General features: G+C 43.5%; 1 protein-coding gene across 4 annotated transcripts in view; it reads right to left on the bottom strand.

Annotated features, from left to right (window-relative positions):
• sema6cb (semaphorin 6Cb) overlaps window positions 1-16,633 on the bottom strand; it is a 79,760-nt gene that overhangs the window by 30,473 nt on the left and 32,654 nt on the right. For 2 of the 4 annotated variants that reach the window (XM_084709508.1, XM_084709494.1), the window contains one exon: window positions 14,902-15,070. The exons of 1 other annotated variant lie outside the window; for it this stretch is intronic. The gene's annotated coding sequence lies outside the window, so the exon portion shown is untranslated. Of the gene's footprint in view, window positions 1-14,890; window positions 15,071-16,633 lie in introns of all 4 variants that reach the window. One more of the 4 variants, XM_084709502.1, reaches the window with a different exon arrangement.

Genomic DNA, 16,633 nt, shown 5'->3' with positions numbered 1-16,633 from the left:
GATACTTTATCCAATGGCATACAGCCAGAAAAATCGGAAGATGACTCACACACAACACCACAACTATAGTTAGCACAAATAGCTTACGCAAGACCAGCCAACGTTCTGAACCTCCCGCTTATCAATTTCCACACGACAACAAAAACAGGACGAGGCTCTGGATCTCTGTTAAAGCTTTTAAATCACAGAGCAGGGGGTATGGAGTATGCTTTGTTAAGAAGAACTGCACGACATAATCCGATTAAATGATAACTACAGTGATGTACTGAAAAGCAAACGAAACCTTCTTTAATGTGTCGCTTGTCCTTAAATTGGTTTCACGGTACAAGGTAGGGGTGGAAGGGATTTAGTTCAGAGTCACGACTCAATTAGAATACCATTGTGAAAATGTACTGTATAACCTCAATTGTTATGCATCGTGTATGATGGGGATGCATGTAAAAATAAGGATCTCTTCCATGCTTCCAAGTGAGTAGCTGATGCGTGGATGGGAATCATGGGTAATGCCAATGCTTCTTTAAAAGATGTGAGTGTTCTGTCCACATTGTCTGAGTGGGAGGGCTTGTGCTGTCTGCCTTAAATCCCAAATGATAAGCTGTCCAGTTTGATTTCCCCAGGAATCATGACATCATCCCCTGTATATGAAGCATCTGATGCGATCTGTGGGACTGCGATTGATTCTAAATAACAGAAATGATCCGAAATACAAACCCAGGGTCCATTGGCAACTGCCACGCCTCAAACTGCCCACCAAAAATATGTTAGACACAAACACCACACCCGTCCGTGCAAACATCCAAGTGATGTAGTGCACTTTTGGCATTTAAAGCTTGCAGTATTTCTTTAATTAATCAACAGCACACTGCAAAGTGACTGGAAAGAAGAAGCCGATGAGGTGACAGCTGTCGATAACATATAAGCATCTTCTTATCCTATTCCAGACACCCTCTCCCCCTCTCCCCCTCTCCCTCTCTCTCTCTCTCTCTCTCTCTCTCTCTCTCTCTCTCTCTCTCTCTCTCTCCTTCTCTTTCTCTCTCTCTTCCCCCCTCCACCCCCCGCATCTCTCTTTCCCAGTGTTTCGGAATGAAGGGCAGAGACTTTTGTTTTTAATGAACTGGAGTTGCTAAGCCATCTGTGAGACACTGGCAGTTGGGCCTCTTTGCAGGGCAAGGGATTGCAGGCCGCTGGGGCAGTTCTATTGATTATCTGACATTCATTTGGATTAGCCAACAGAGCTGGTTCTGTAGTTTGATGAGACATCCTCAGTCTTGCCGTCTCAGAGGCTTTCATGATGTAAAAGGAGACTTAATGACATGGAAATGTGAGTCTTTATGGGGTGGGGAGGGCAAGGCCATGGTATCATCTTTAAAAAGGATCCATTTTCATTGATACATAAACTTTATGAGTCAATCTTTATGACCCACCCAGTTTGGCCAGGGACCACTATTCCATAAAAAGATACAATTAAAATCATAAAAGGCCAATTTTATCTTCAATCAACTGCGTTATGCACCTGTCTGCTTTGGGAATTACATAAATGTTGTGTCGACACCTGCTATACAAAACTAAATAAAGACAAGCAGAATCTAGAACCCCTAATGTTCTATGACCTCTTATAATGAACACCAGCACTTCAACTGGGGTTGAGGCTAAACAAAATTTGTTTTTGACAGCTCGGAAATAGCCAAACTACTTTTCACCTCTCTACCTCTGTGCATTGGGAATCCCCTGAGCTCAACTCAAGGTCTGAGTTCGTGGTTGCAGAAATTGAAAGCCCCCCTCCAAACACATACTTTCCCACCCTTGGTATACATTGGCCTACATAATGAGGGAGCGAGTCCCTTGCCTCCCTTGTCATTTCAGACACGATTAGCCACATTAGCCTCTGCTCTCCATGGACCATTACCCACCCAGGGCTCGGGTGGGAACCATGCCATTGCCATGGCGATGAGCAGGGACAGTGGCCAGATGACATGCTGGCTGCATTTTGTGTATCGTGTGTGAGGGCATGCGAGTCCACCTCATTTGAGCAAAACATAGTTTTGTGATATCAGTTTAGCTTGTTCAGAAAGCCCAGCAAGTAAAGTAAAGGGACCTAGGTTGAGAAAGTACAGAGTACTAGAGTAAGTTAGTTAAAGAAAAAAAAAACAACAAAAAAAACTGATAACTTGTACAATGCAGAGCCCAGGACTCAAATATATTGTCAAGATTCTCGAATTCTCTCAGAGCTTGCTTCATTTTCAATTCAGCAAAACAAGATTCCCCAATACCTCACCAATGTTCTGCTACTAAGACCTCATGAGATCTTCAGGGGGACAACAAACCCGGGACACGCATCTTCTGTGACCCGACAACACAAAGGACGTCTTTGTTAGAGTTTGGAGTCCACATCATCAGTACATCTGACTGCCAATATCTAAACTAGGTCCCATGATGCAGCTCACATGGTTAACAATCAGCCACAAAGAGCAGCTCTCACTGAGTTTTTGTGACACTCACAATTCTCCTTCAGAGTCATACTCAAGACGATGAAAAGGACATAGCTCTATGATTCTACCTATGTCTACACAAACTCCTGTTTTTAAAGAGGTTTGTCACTCTTAAGAGAGAGCAACAAACCTCTAAAAGTCCTCTAAGAGACAGGAAGATGATGCTTCTTGTGAATCAGTTTTTCTGCCCGACGGTCATTCCAACTCCCCATGCAACCCCCTTAGACGGGAGGGAACTTGGCTAATTAGATTTCCAACGGCTAACCACACAGACGTTGCAGAGGCAAATTGGAATTGGGATCAAGGAGCACCGGGCAATAATTGAGGAACAGTCCCCGAAGGCAGTTTCAATATGGGATGATTTTCTGACAAGAGTTCACTCTATAGTAGCACCAAAATTAACTTATTTTAAGCCTAGTGCCAATGAAAGCGCCTTATGAAGACACCTCTACAAGTTCACTAACATCTATCCAATCCAGAAGCTTCAGGCCTTTGGATGAGCCTACTTCAGTAATACAGAGAAAGTAGTGTTTGGAACGAGTATCTTTTCTTCTTATTCACAAGAGCAACAATCTGGTGTGTCAAACCTTGGGTGATATTTCTAGTGTGGTGTAACTTTAACCTATCAAGTAAGGAAATGGTGATCAGGATGAGGCCAAAAGACTAAATGGGCTGTTAAATCAAATAAAAACACGTCAGAGGAAGTGATGGGTATCGTGGTGGGATTCCAGAGGTCCTGCAGAGTTAACACCAGAGAGGGGCCTTGGTGACAACATTTTGAGACGTCATTTACTATGCAGGGTCAACTAGGAGTGACGGCTAGCTCCTTTTTCTCCTGGCAGAAAATGAAAATCAATGGTCCCAATAGCCCCTGAGGTTTGGGATTAGAGTGTCAAATGGATGGTGTCCGTATCAGACAATCTTTCCTTATAGTCTTTATCTGAGCAGTGGCATGGACAGCAGGGCCAAGATGGCATTCAGAGTGAGAAATGTCTGGCAGTGGAGGTCAGGACCTACTCTGCCATCAATGCCACTCATCCCACCCTCTAAGGACAATGCTTCACCCTCCATACCGACACAGACTTTGAGCAAATTGATGGATCATCCAGCGGGACCGGACGTTTATCATCACCCCATGTCCCCTCAGTCTTCCTCCTCCATATTGAACAGTCTGTGCAGACTAGACACTGTTTGTCAACCTGTTCAATCGTGCCTCACCCTGTCACCGACTCATTGTCATAAGACTGAAGCAGGGCTCATATAAAGTTCACATACAGAGTCAACAAAAGAACTAGGAAGTACCCATTCAATTAAACAAACCACAATCTGTGCTCCGAAAACAGACATAACACTGATGTTTCAAAAGGTATAGATGGTGATCACTCAAACACAACAGAATAGGGATGTATGGTTGAAAAGGTAGAAACTCCAGTGCTGTTTTGTGTTCCCGGTGTCCAGTATCAGTACAGTATGAAAAAAGTGTTTTTGCTGTCTCCAGTTGTGCCCTGAACCTGTAAGGCATCCCGCCACAACGGGCTCGTTGGCCAGACTTCAGAGGGAGGGATCTATGCCAGACGCAGACACAGAGGCGGTTCTGCGATCGATTGGGAAAACGCTGAAAGCGTCATCCATCGTCTTTGTGTCTACTTCGGATGAGAAATTCCAATCAGTGAAAGAGATATCGGGCACTCTAATGGTATCCTTTTGATTTGTCTGCTTCTTGTCAATTATTTACCTTTATCTTCAGATAGGCCTGTAATTCAATGTCCTTTAATAATTACTGTGCGTCATATTCCAAGGAGGTGTCCATGCGTCACCTCATTAAAAGCAAGCGCAAAAATCTACAGGATGTTGTTTAAGCTCCTTCTTCACCTCCATCCCTAATTCCCCACTTCATGCCTAACTCTGAATGTTAACTACCCCTTCTCTCAATCACCCCATCATCAATAATTCAAAGTGTTTTTCAGAAACACTACCTGAACCTGTATTGACAGAAACTCAAGCACTGTCATTCCCTCAAGGGCACCATAATTGGATACCCCAAGTCTGCTGCTGTAGGATCCTAGTGGGAGAAAGAGGAGGTCGGTGTTGCTTATTTTTTGTTGTTGGTCTGTGTGTGTGGGCTTCTATTTTTACCTTTCTATTTCAGTACTTCAAACCAACAGCCTCCAGACCCAAATGCGGGAGTCGTCCCCCTCTGACTTTACCTCAAGGATGTTTCAAATGTGGGCGGGAAAGTGCTTGGCTATCTTAACCGTGGAGAACGAATTGTGGAATAAGTGCAGTGGTGACTTACTTAGAAAATTCACCGTTAGAGCTTTAGCAGAGTTATACATGCTGTTTTTCAAAGGCTGCAATGTGCTGTTGGAATGCAACTGTTCTGTACATTTTTACAAAGTTGTTTTAGAATATCTGAATGACTGGAAAAAGGACACTTTAGTACACCTCTACAGGTCATGCCTCACATCTCAATATGTCTTTTTGAACATAAAGGGAATCTTCCTTAAACATGAAACATTTGGCATGAAAATATGTGCCAAGCATAGATATATGAAATATATGAAACTCATTTGCAGTGTTTCTTCATCTGACAGCTAAAACAATAGCTGCAGAGATAGCACCTTGCCCCCCACACACACACACACTATGTAGACTGTGATATTGCTGAAACTTGTCTTCATTTTCCCAGAATCTCCCCCCCCCCAGGGTTGGAGAGGACAGACGAGAGCAGCCAGAAAAAGATATTCCCCACACTGCTGGGAAGATAAAACGCACTGCAACCACAGACAGAGGGGAAAGAACGAAGGGGAGAGGAAGAGGAGGGTGAACAAGCCTCGCTGTCACAGCTCATCAGTTCCATCAGAATTCTCCAGTGACTCTTTAACATCACCAAAGGGGAAGGTGGCCCCAGACACCGCCCCGGCTCACAGGTACCATACAGCAGGGGTTAAAGATGGCCGCCTCCACTGCTAAAATGTCCCTCGGAGGGGAAACAAGCTGATGGTGTGAGGGAACATCAAGGTAAACGACTTGAATGCTTTTCGTTGATTAAATTTGGGCTCCATGGGAGGCCGCCGGGTGTGTGAGACAGTGAGGGGTGTGTGTGTGTGTGTGTGTGTGTTAGAGACAGTGAGGTGTGTGTGTGTGAGCGAGACAGTGAGGGGTGTGTGTGTGTGTGTGTGAGAGACAGTGAGGGGTGTGTGTGTGTGTGTGTGAGAGAGAGAGTGAGTGAGTGTCTATGGGTGTATTCATCCGTGCCTGTGTGTATGTGCTGCGGAACCACCTAATAATACTGTTCTGATTACTGATTAGGCTCTGTGGATGGCACTCTGACTGGGCATGGCAAACCCTGGTTTTGCTGCCAATGTAGAGAGTAGCTATCACCCAAAATAAACACACTGCATAGGGGAAAGCCTGTCAATCAAAAGCAGTGAGCTAGGATGACAAGAGAGACTGCCATAATTATGCCAATGCAGACAGTAAAAGATAAAAGGATGAACGGACTCCAACCTTGGACTCACAGGTTTAGAACTCTTGTCAGATGGTGTAAACCATCACCTGGAACAGCTGGCATACAAAAACATCGATTAAAACCAGGGAGAGAATTTGAATTGAGACCACCAGGGGAAATACTCTAATCTAAACAGGGATGATCTCACAAGGAGATTAAGATTAGCCTAATACAACAGAAGCATGGTCAACAGAATGAAAAGGTGTATAAAAACATGCAGCAAGGGAAACTTCATGACCCTGAAGGGTGCTTCAACTGAGGACAGTCTTTATGATCCTTTCTTGGTGCTTTTGCATGTGTCTCAGCTGTGGAGGATGCACACAATATGAGAGTGAACCATCTATATTAACAGAGAAGCTCTTTGATCTCCATCTCCATAACTTTCCAGCAAATGGAACCTCCCGAGGCACCAATTAGCTCTGCGCACCGTTTGTACTTCGAACTCTCCTCGTTCAAAAATGGAAGACGATCTGTATGAATTATCCATGTGGCAGACATTTTGTACCCTTCTGATTAAAAGTGGATTTGCACAGTGCTCCGAAGTGTGGTTTAAGTCAGTTTTACAAGGAATGAGGGATAATGCATCAAATACATATTTACTCATCTCTGCTGCTTTTTGCCCTGCTGAAAATAACGATATTCCATTAGGTCGAATAGTTCAATAATCAACCAATCTAACAATCCAAGTAGGTGGGTATTCTCCTGATTCAAGAGACATGTGGAATTGTACGCAATAGTACGCATGCTAACTCTGGGGGTCAGATGGCTGAGCTGTTAGGGAGTCGGGCTATTAATCAGAAGGTTGTCGGTGCGATTCCTGAATGTTCCAAATGACATTGTGTCCTCGGGAAAGGTACTTCACCCTACTTGCCTCGGGGAGAATGTCCCTGTAATTATTGTAAGTCGCTCTGGATAAGAGCGTCTGCTAAATGACTAAATGTAAACTTCTAGCTTGGGCTCAAGGACCTACATACATGCCAAACAAAGAGATGAAGCAGCTTAGAGTTGATCAATGAAAAATGAAAAGCAGAGAAATTCTATCTGTTGCCTTTTATCCCTGTTTAGCAGATGCAATCACACAGCAGTCTCTGCCCTGATCTATCCTTGTCACATTACCCGAGAAGATAATAAGAAAGAGAAGGGGTGTGGGTAAGAGAGGATAATGTGTGTGACATTGTATGTTCTGAGCACAAAATGGCAGCCCTGGTTTTATAAATGAATGATTTTTCCAATCTTAGGAGTCGATGCTGATGAAGGGGAATATAAATCAGAGGAAGAGTGTAGGTTCTCAGGGAGAACGCTCCTTGAGGGTAATGGTATTATCATGCCTATCTGCCTGACTGTTCCTAAGGAGATTAAACGCTTTATCATTGTCTATAGGACAAACAGTCCTGTTCCTGAACATGCACTCCATTATCAAACACCTTCCTCATCAAGACCATTCCTACATTTCAATGCAACATCATCCCACACTAGATGCCCAAGGAAAGGAGTCATTAAACAGGGGTATCAGGGCATCTCTGCCCTTGAGCGTGATGCTCTTCAGGGGCCTAGGGCCCCAACATCATCATTTGCACTGTCTCAAGCTGATGACCTAGTCTTGAGGCATCATAAATGCCCTGGAGGCTTTCGGCTCCATTTATCCCATCTTATTGCTGTGGCTATATCCCTTTCCTTCAACGAATGCGAATGGCCATCGGCGGCTAGTGTAAAGAACGAGAAGTGTGGCTCTTCACAGCCTGCTGAAGGCTGCATTGTGTCAGTATGAAGTACCATCAAATGCTGGTGTTGGTGGATCTGACGGCGGTGTTTGGCCTAGGGACAGAAAACTGAGCGGTTGGCGAGACGGTCGTTGTAAATGAGTTGAGGGTGACGTCTCGACGGCTCACTGGTCTGGAATCAGCTGCACAATCAATTCCACCATGCTGCTGCAGTCTGTCAGGTCTGCTGGCAACTACAGTGAATGTTGTTAAGACTTGTTGATAAGATTCATTTCAGTAAATCAACTTTACAACCACACTACATTCCTATGGGAAAAAACACAACTATCCAACCACATTTGTCATTCACTAAATGCCAAAACATCCAATAAATTGAATTTGAGAGACCATGAGAGATCCTTGAGTCTGTTTAAATGGAGCTGAATTCATTTTCTCCTTCTTCAAGCCACAATGGATCTTAAGTATTACTTAAGTATTATTACAATGGCACAAATGCCATTGTGTTTAGAATGCTACCGGGAAGAAGGGAGAGGGTGTTTTGATTGTTTTGATTGACATCAGCTGATGGGCCAACCAAATAAAAAACCTTAAAGAGGGAATATATCATTGCATCGCCACACTCGCATAAACAGATGCACTGCGGTTTTCAATAACCACTTTGAAAATGAAGTCATATTTCGCTGGCTACCACATTGTTTCTTTGTTATAGAGCCAACATTATATTCTTTTCAAGCATTTCAAGGTTTGAAACAAGGTGAGAGCCACAGAATACAGCTCTGCGGTGTTCCAAAGAAAACAACAGTCTCCCCTGTGGATCAAAGCAGCCCCATGTAGTATTTATCTGTCGAGTCTCCCGCCGTGCTGGTGTCAATGTGTTCCGCTCATCTGCATTTGATGTCCTGAATTTAGCAGTGTAACGTGGTAGGCTCAAAGAGAATGATGGAATCAAGACTACACAATTCCGCAAGGGGAGGACCGGCTTGAAAGATGGACAGAGAAAAGGACAAGGGAGACAAACTAAAAAAACTCTTGTTGTTTCCATGCAAAGTTCACCCACAAACTCACTACCTCCCACTCATTCATCCACTCACAGGACTGAGCGTGAAACTACAATAATAGGACAGAGGGGAGACGACCATGTTTGTCTATAACAGGTTAGATTGGGATGTGTGTGTGCTGTTGGACCTGGATAGCGGTGTCATTAAGTGTGAGGGCATGATGAATGCACTCCGCTTGTCGGCTTTGAGATTCTCATTAGTCTGTGTGCAAGAAGAGACCAGAGGCCATTACTCTTGTGTTTTCTGCGACATGAAGCTGGGTCGTTTCTGCGTTTGTGTGAGAGTTTGAAAGGTTGTGCGTTTCCTGTCTGCGTCACGGGAACATGTTTGTGCTTATGGTAAATGTGTGTGCGACAAATGGATGCATGACTGTATTGGTGTGTGTGTGTATCTGATAAAAGGGACAGATATGCATGAGTGCATGAGTGATTAGGGTGTCATTTTGAACAGAGCCATATCTGCTAGACCAAGTCTGTATGTGTATCTTCACATACGTTGCTTCTTGTACTATATCAAGTGAATCAGAGGCACTTTCAGTGACGGTGTCAGACGGCCACAGACCTGCTCGTCTCCATCACAGCAAGAACACAGTCGTCTGGACGTCTGGTCCGATCGATACTAGGGTGATTGTGTCTGGCCGGGTCTCCTGTTACCTCTTTCCTCTTCTAACTGCACAGCAGGTGACATACTGTGTGTGCTGGCATCGGTGCTGGCTTATCATAGAATGTAGAAGGAAATGTGAGAACAGAGGAGTACAGGGCCAGTGACATTTTAATTTGTCTCAGGGTGATATGGTTTGTCAAACTATTCCTGGACCTCATCTACCAGCAGCCTTATTTGCTCACTTGGAGGACGGCTTTCCACCCTCTCGAGAAATGCCACAATGTTGTCGTTGTGACCTTGACGTTCAATTGCCATTTTCTTCCTCCTAGGAAAGGTCTTGAGGAGTGGCAATTGGATTGAGCCTCAATTGCAGGTGGCGCTGATCCTGCATAGCATACTGTAGGGGTAAGGCAATTCTTTTGTCTACAATTAGACATGAACAAGCAAAATATGGGGTGAAAAGGTTGATGGGAGTACCTAGGCCTGAGGCTAGTGGGATAACTACAGGATTGGGTGACCTTTCTGACATTACCTTAACATAAAAATAAAGCATATAGAAAGACCATCTTTGCCCATGGGTAGAATGCATTTGGTTTTCCAACGAATCTTAAAAAAATACAAAAATGAAATGAGCTACTGTAAACATAAATTAAGACAATATTGTGTCGAAGCACATCCAGTAGGTAGTGACACCTTATAAACTGTATCAATGCACAGAGATAGCCAATGTTGAAGCATTCAAAAAGAACAAGCTAGAACTGAGATATGACTGAACATCTATCTAAATGACACCAAAATAAAATAACTAAATATTCTGGTTTTCAAATGTCAGTTAATTAAGGCCTGACAAAGATCTAATCAAATGATTGTGATTGTAATTCATTCCAAAATTATTAGAGCAATATTCCCTTGAAACCGATTAGAAAGTTCATTAAACACTGAACATGAAAGACTACAGTACAATAAACATTACAATAACTCTAGTAGAAACTGTTATAACCCTTAAAATACTGTATACACCTTACTTTTCACTTTTAATTTTAAAATCTTGAGGGGACTAATTGATACATGGACTCCTATTCATTGTGATTGGAGGACCCATTCCATATTCCATTCACATCAAAAGAGACTGACCAAGTCCGAGTTTATCTGGAACCAAATCTATTTTTGACTTTGATGGAGCTAAACCTGAGTAATGAGCAAGTTAAACAACTAATAACTTAATAAAGTGGCAATGACTGTGTTGAAGAGCACTTTCCATTATGTCCATCATGTACAATCTAAAATTATCCATGCTCATGGTTTTTGGCTTTCAGTGTGGACATACACGTTAAATCTTTTTGATTTTCCTTGGTTCCCAGGATTGGCAATGCAGATGTCTTTTGTGTGAGCTTAAGTTCCGGCCATATGCCATTGCTGCCCTGACCGTGAGACGCAGACTTTTTAATCAGCGGTCTCAGTGACGGAGCACATTCTGTCCTCCAGGCTGGGGCTTTGAAGCCATAGCTGATGTGAAGCTTATTCTCTGACTATTAGATGCAGCCAGGATTAAGTTAAAATAAAAGTTACTTCATAACTGTCTGCTTATATGACCAATGTAATGACGGAGCATCAATAGAATTACAAAGGCATTATCTACAGCCACTTGCCTTGAGTTACAAGACTGACTTAAACCAAATCTATCCATTTTCCCCAGTACTACAAGGACAGTGCAAGGTTTTAATGTTTAACACTGTGTGTTCACCTTGGTGGACGCAGACATGGGGCAAAGTCAAGATGACAAGTGCAAACAGCCAAAAGCCCAAAAAAATTGATTCTATTAAAACTCAAGTTGCTATTTTGGGCAACAGGCAACTGTCTAAGAAGATCAATTTAAATTTGTTCAAGACTAATTTGAAGGGTAAGAGTGACATAACTTCAATTAGTAAATATTAACTTAATGGTGATTGATTTTATTAACATTTTGCAATAGTGGCTCCAACAAACATTACATTAATGCAAGACAAAGTACTTCCATGTACACTACAGTGTTAAAGGCAAAATTATGTGCATCCATTTACAGTTTCTGCTTAATCTTCTCTCAATTATCCTTGCAGGGGCTGAACAATGTCCACGTCCAATGTGACATATTTACGCAATCTTAGATTGTCTAGATTTTTTTGTTTAAGCAAACAGAAAAGAGGCCTGAAAATGAATCACCTCGCTAGAGTCGACCACAATCACTGAACCAGAATCGTCTTCCTGATTCAGATCTTTATCCTAGCAGCAGTCAGCAAGAAAAGAGATAAGCGAGGTCAGACGGCCTCCTTATAACCAGCCTGGTTGTTGACTTTATGGAACTCGTTCTGTGGTTTTCGATGCATTGTTTTCCTATTTGGAGGGATGATTTATTCAGACCCGTCTTGCTGCAGCTTTTCTTTCACAGAATCGTTTGAGGGGTTCTGTGAATCTGTCAACACCAAAAGAGTCCAGGTTACGGGGGAGTGATGCCTGCAGACTGTTTGTGCTGACAGTGGATGAGCTGTTATCGTAGAGGGAGTACTGATTTTCTCTTCACAGCTATTGCGTGCACGTGCAAGTGTGTGTGTGTGTGTGTGTGTGTGTGTGTGTGTGAGGTTTGGCTCCATCCCAACATCCTGGAGTGTCTACAATTGTGTGGACAACCCATCAAATATTTCACACTGTGTAGTGTTACTGGGGAGGATGTTTAACTGTCCAAGGAAGTTTTAAAATCGAATCCCTTACCTTTTATGCTTTCAATGAAATAGTTTCCGATGCATTTAATTTGTATATAGTTTCATGTTCTCTCAAAGTTACCCATAAACTGAAATGGAAACAAACAATCTTTCCATTCATTCATAGGGAGATGGGATCTGTGGAAGATCAAATTCAAATATTCTGCAGTTAGGGCTTTTCTGTTCCTTGATTTACAGTATCTCCTTCATTCTGTCTCCAAGTTCTCAGATGACCTGGTGATGTTTCAAGGGTGGGGAACTTAGGGTTCCTCCAAGGCAGATGATCCCTCAGAATCTGGGGTGTTCCACAGGATGCATCACATCCGTGGATTGATATCCGGGGCTTAATTCAGTGTGTCGACAGAATATTAAGACAACGTGGGAAAGTTATTCCGGCACGTTCAGGGTGAAAGGTCCCAAAGCCTGTAATTATCCCATCTATGCATCCATGGCTCAAGGAATTGGGGGGATGAATTTGATCGCTTAACATTAGAGAACTGCTTTAGAGGTAGAGTCTTAGCACACACAAATGCTGCATCTGCTTGAAAAAATATTAAAAAACAAGTTAAGTTTTTTCATGCCCATGCGAGTAGAAGAATCTGCATGCTTACTGTAGAGCTAAACCACGCTATGAATCATGTTTCAGTGTTCCCAGAAAAACTTTATTAATAGGGTCAACTGGGACTTTGACCTAAAGCTGCTAACCCTTGTCATTCTGGCTGTGGCAGCTCTGTAAACATGATGTTTCATGACATGCAAGGTGCACTGCAGCCCACCTAGGCTATTCCTTTATTGTTAAGTCCCCTAGGTCTGTCATTAGTCTGGGGTGCCATCTCTGTGAAATCTTTACCCATCCCTCGATGCTTCTCTGGGGGGAGCGGAGCAGAGAGGGTTTGACAGTTTGAGGGCCACTCCGCTGCACACATCATTGGTAGTAATGGGCAGGGAAACAGGGTATATGGGGAAATGTGTGTGAGTGCGTGTGTGAGTGTACACACAGGGGGTTAGAGAGTCAGGATTACACAAGCGGAGCATGTGTGGCGGCTCAGTGGAGAGATCAATTCATGTCACCGCCGCAAACGGCGTGACAACCAGTCCCCTTCCCAGTCGCCATCTGCCTCTTCTCCTTTGCCAATTTGTCACAGAACATCCGAGTGTGGCCATGCCCTCGTTTAACATTGAGAAAAGCGGCTCCGGGAACAAGGAAGTAAGGAGGGATGGAGAAAGGAGAAAATAAAGACACTAGCAGAGACTGAGAGGCATGAGCCCTGGAAATGAAGTGAGTGAGCGGCTAAAGTTCAGAACCGAGGTCACTGGCAGACTGTTGAAAGACATTTTCTGGGTCAACTGGCAGTATATTCACCAAAGTGCAAAGTTGGGCCAAGGTTCTTCCATCTGAGTCAGAGCGCATACAACAGTATATGCGATTAAACGCGTAGTTTAATCAAAGATAAAATATGGATACTCGATTATATACAAAAATGCATTTATGCTAGACAAACGTGTTTGGGACAGAGGAATAGATCCAGGCAGATTGGACATCGCGAAAGCAGAGCACGCATGAAACAAGCTCATGTTTTTGTATGTTACTTGAGAAGCAGTGCAACAACAAGGTTTGCTCTAATGTATGTAAGATATGAATAGAATTGCACACACTTCTCCCAGTATTTCAGGATAGAGGGAGGGAGACAGGGCCTTTTGTTAGGGGGAGTGGGTGAGATATCCAATAAATGTGAGACTCATGTCTTTCTCGTGTGTTCACAAACAAACACACTCCCAGACATTTCGCCATGACAACTCCATTCAAGGTACCAGTCTGATCATGTTTCACGCCCATGTGCCTGCTTTGATTGCAGTTATTCCCCATTTTCAGCCCCTTTCAGATGTCTTTGTGGTGGCAGTAATGAAAAGGAGAAAATGGTTGTCCACATCGGTGCCAGCCACAAGACCACTCTACAATACCACGACCAAGCCAGTGACCCAATCCAACTTGGCACACCAAACACACATCCCCCTTTATACACATCCTTCATACCCTAACCAGATTAATTCTCTCCCTCTGCCAACAACATACAATGTAACTAGCTGGCTTGAATTCACTTTGACACACAATGGCCCCACAATGGCCAGGGGTGTACGTACACATACCCAGCCAGAGGAGGGATGACAGTACAAAGGTAATGCTTAATAAGGTGCATGAATAAAGAGTGTTCAATGTTCATCCCCATGCCGACAGAATGACAGCAAATTAGGGCACAGGGGAATGTACATCGTGACGTGGACAAAAAAAAGCAGTGTTGTTGTTATATAAAATGTGTCTGTCACAAGGCTCGTGTTGGTACGGTAAGCACTGACTGAAAGCTCTAAAGAGTGCTATTCCCCTGTGGAAAACACTCTCGTTGATACAGATACAGGCTTACCCAATCAGCTATGGGGCATTATCCGAAAAGGCCATTACAACAAAAACAAGTGACACAAGTGTCTCTTATGCTGATCATCCATTACTGTAGCTAATTCAGTCCTCAAGAGTTGGACCCATTGCTAACCTCTGGAATGCCCCTGTGAAACTGTATGATTCAGCATGTTTGACACTCTTCATAAAATGTATCAAATGGAATACAAGTCCATGACTAGATAAAGAGGAATTCACTGGTTTTGGTATCCATAACATCATAATGAGCCTGTGTCTTATCCAAATTCTCCTAAGAATGTACCACAATGACAGTTTGAAAATCACTTACTGTGTAATAAAAGGAGGAGTTTGTTAACGTACAGTGTACTCACTCGTTTGGTCAGTAAAGACAGCTGACTGGCAAAATCTTCAGTTCCTTCGAGCAACCACAGGAGAATTCAGAGGGGACAGAGCAAGGGTGTTGGGGGCCAGCTGTGCTGCTGAAGGGCCTGGGGGTCAACCCCCCCCCCACCTCAATTTTACACAACTCAGCAAAACGTCCTGTGAGGGTAACCAGAGAGAAGAAAAACGTGAGTGAGCTGCAACAGTGTTGGCTCAGTGTGTAGAACGACAGGACGCAAAGCCTCAAAGCACAGCTGTGCTACACACACACACACACACACACACACACACACTGGCCAGTAACCCCAGGTCTTTTAACACAAGGATACCCAGGCCACTGACCAGTGACCGACAGAGACGCGGTGCACAGTGTGTGTGCGTGAGTGTGTGTAGCAAACATCCTTTTAGCACAATCTTCTCTGTCCCTTTACTGTCATAACATCGTGGCTAACACAAGCGGAGGGTCTGTAAATAGAACCAGATGTGATGGGGCTCAGCAGGGGTAGAAGTTTGAAATGGCTAAGTAAGGAGCAGGGAAAGTCTGTAAGAATATATTTCTTTAAGTGTGGAACATATCTTGTATTGTGCACAAACTACATTTCATCCTGGTATGGAAACTCAATACAGGCATCAACCCTTGCTCAAGTTCCTTACAAACAAATAAGGTACTTGTAGTTCTTGCTGTTATTACAAAAGTTGCATAGCTGTTCCAGTAGTTCAAGGTTGTTGTTGCTTACAACTCAGATGTTCTTTTGGGGAACTGTTAAGGACACCTTTGCAGATTTGTAAAAAAAAAAAATAATAAAGAAAGGTCCCTGGAGCTCTTTTCAAAACCCACAAACTAATTTACTCTTGACTCATTTTCATTATCCATCAGGGGTTTTAACTGCAGCTACTCTATCACCGTCCCAGTTCCCCAACTGTATTGTCATCCTTTTAACAACCTCCCTATAAAACCAGCCTTATGCTGATGAGAGCGCATGATAGATGATTCTGTCTCTAATCCATTCCAGCAAAGCCAGCACTTTTATGACTGGCTGTCTAACGACCACTGGTGACAAATGGCAAGTGGTCAATGGATGATGTTCAGCAGGATCCTCTCCTACAGCACACACTTGCACACAGAAATTAGCATACCCCCTAAAAAATTGAGACAGATTTCATGGTTGTAACCACAGAGCAATCCTATACATCCGATACATCCTGAGCTATTGCACATGCATGTCCCACTCACTGACTAACTTGACACAAGAGACAAGGGTGTTTTTCTAGAACCCCCTGGAACCAGGCAGCTGACTACAGCTGCTGGGAACTCAGGCTGAGTCACAAGCTACCAATGAGGGTGTCATGAACTCATGATGGGTCTATAAACCCATAACCACCTCTGCGTTCTCCACATTAACTTGTCGTGCATGGGTGCATTGGCATAGGGGCTCATAGTGACTAAGCCTGTGTGGAGAAGTCAAAAGCTGTTCAAGCCCTTTATGGGAATGACACAGGGACACAACCAAGGGAAATAGCCAAATACTGAATCGTGAGCGATGTCATCTGGTAGGAGTTGTTGAAGACCATAGACCACTATAGGGTCAATTGCAAACAACCTATCTCACTCGTTTCCCTGTTTTAAGCTGGAGACTACAGTAGTTAATTACGGCAGACCACAGACGTTTTAAAGTATCATCACTAGGATCTTCAACAACAACCATACAAAGCTAGCTATAT

This window comes from Hypomesus nipponensis, chromosome 2, assembly GCF_054491055.1.
Source record: "Hypomesus nipponensis isolate SF chromosome 2, ASM5449105v1, whole genome shotgun sequence".
NCBI lineage: Eukaryota > Metazoa > Chordata > Actinopteri > Osmeriformes > Osmeridae > Hypomesus > Hypomesus nipponensis.
Note: the sequence above shows the minus strand (reverse complement) of the source record. Positions and strands in the feature narration are given on the sequence as shown.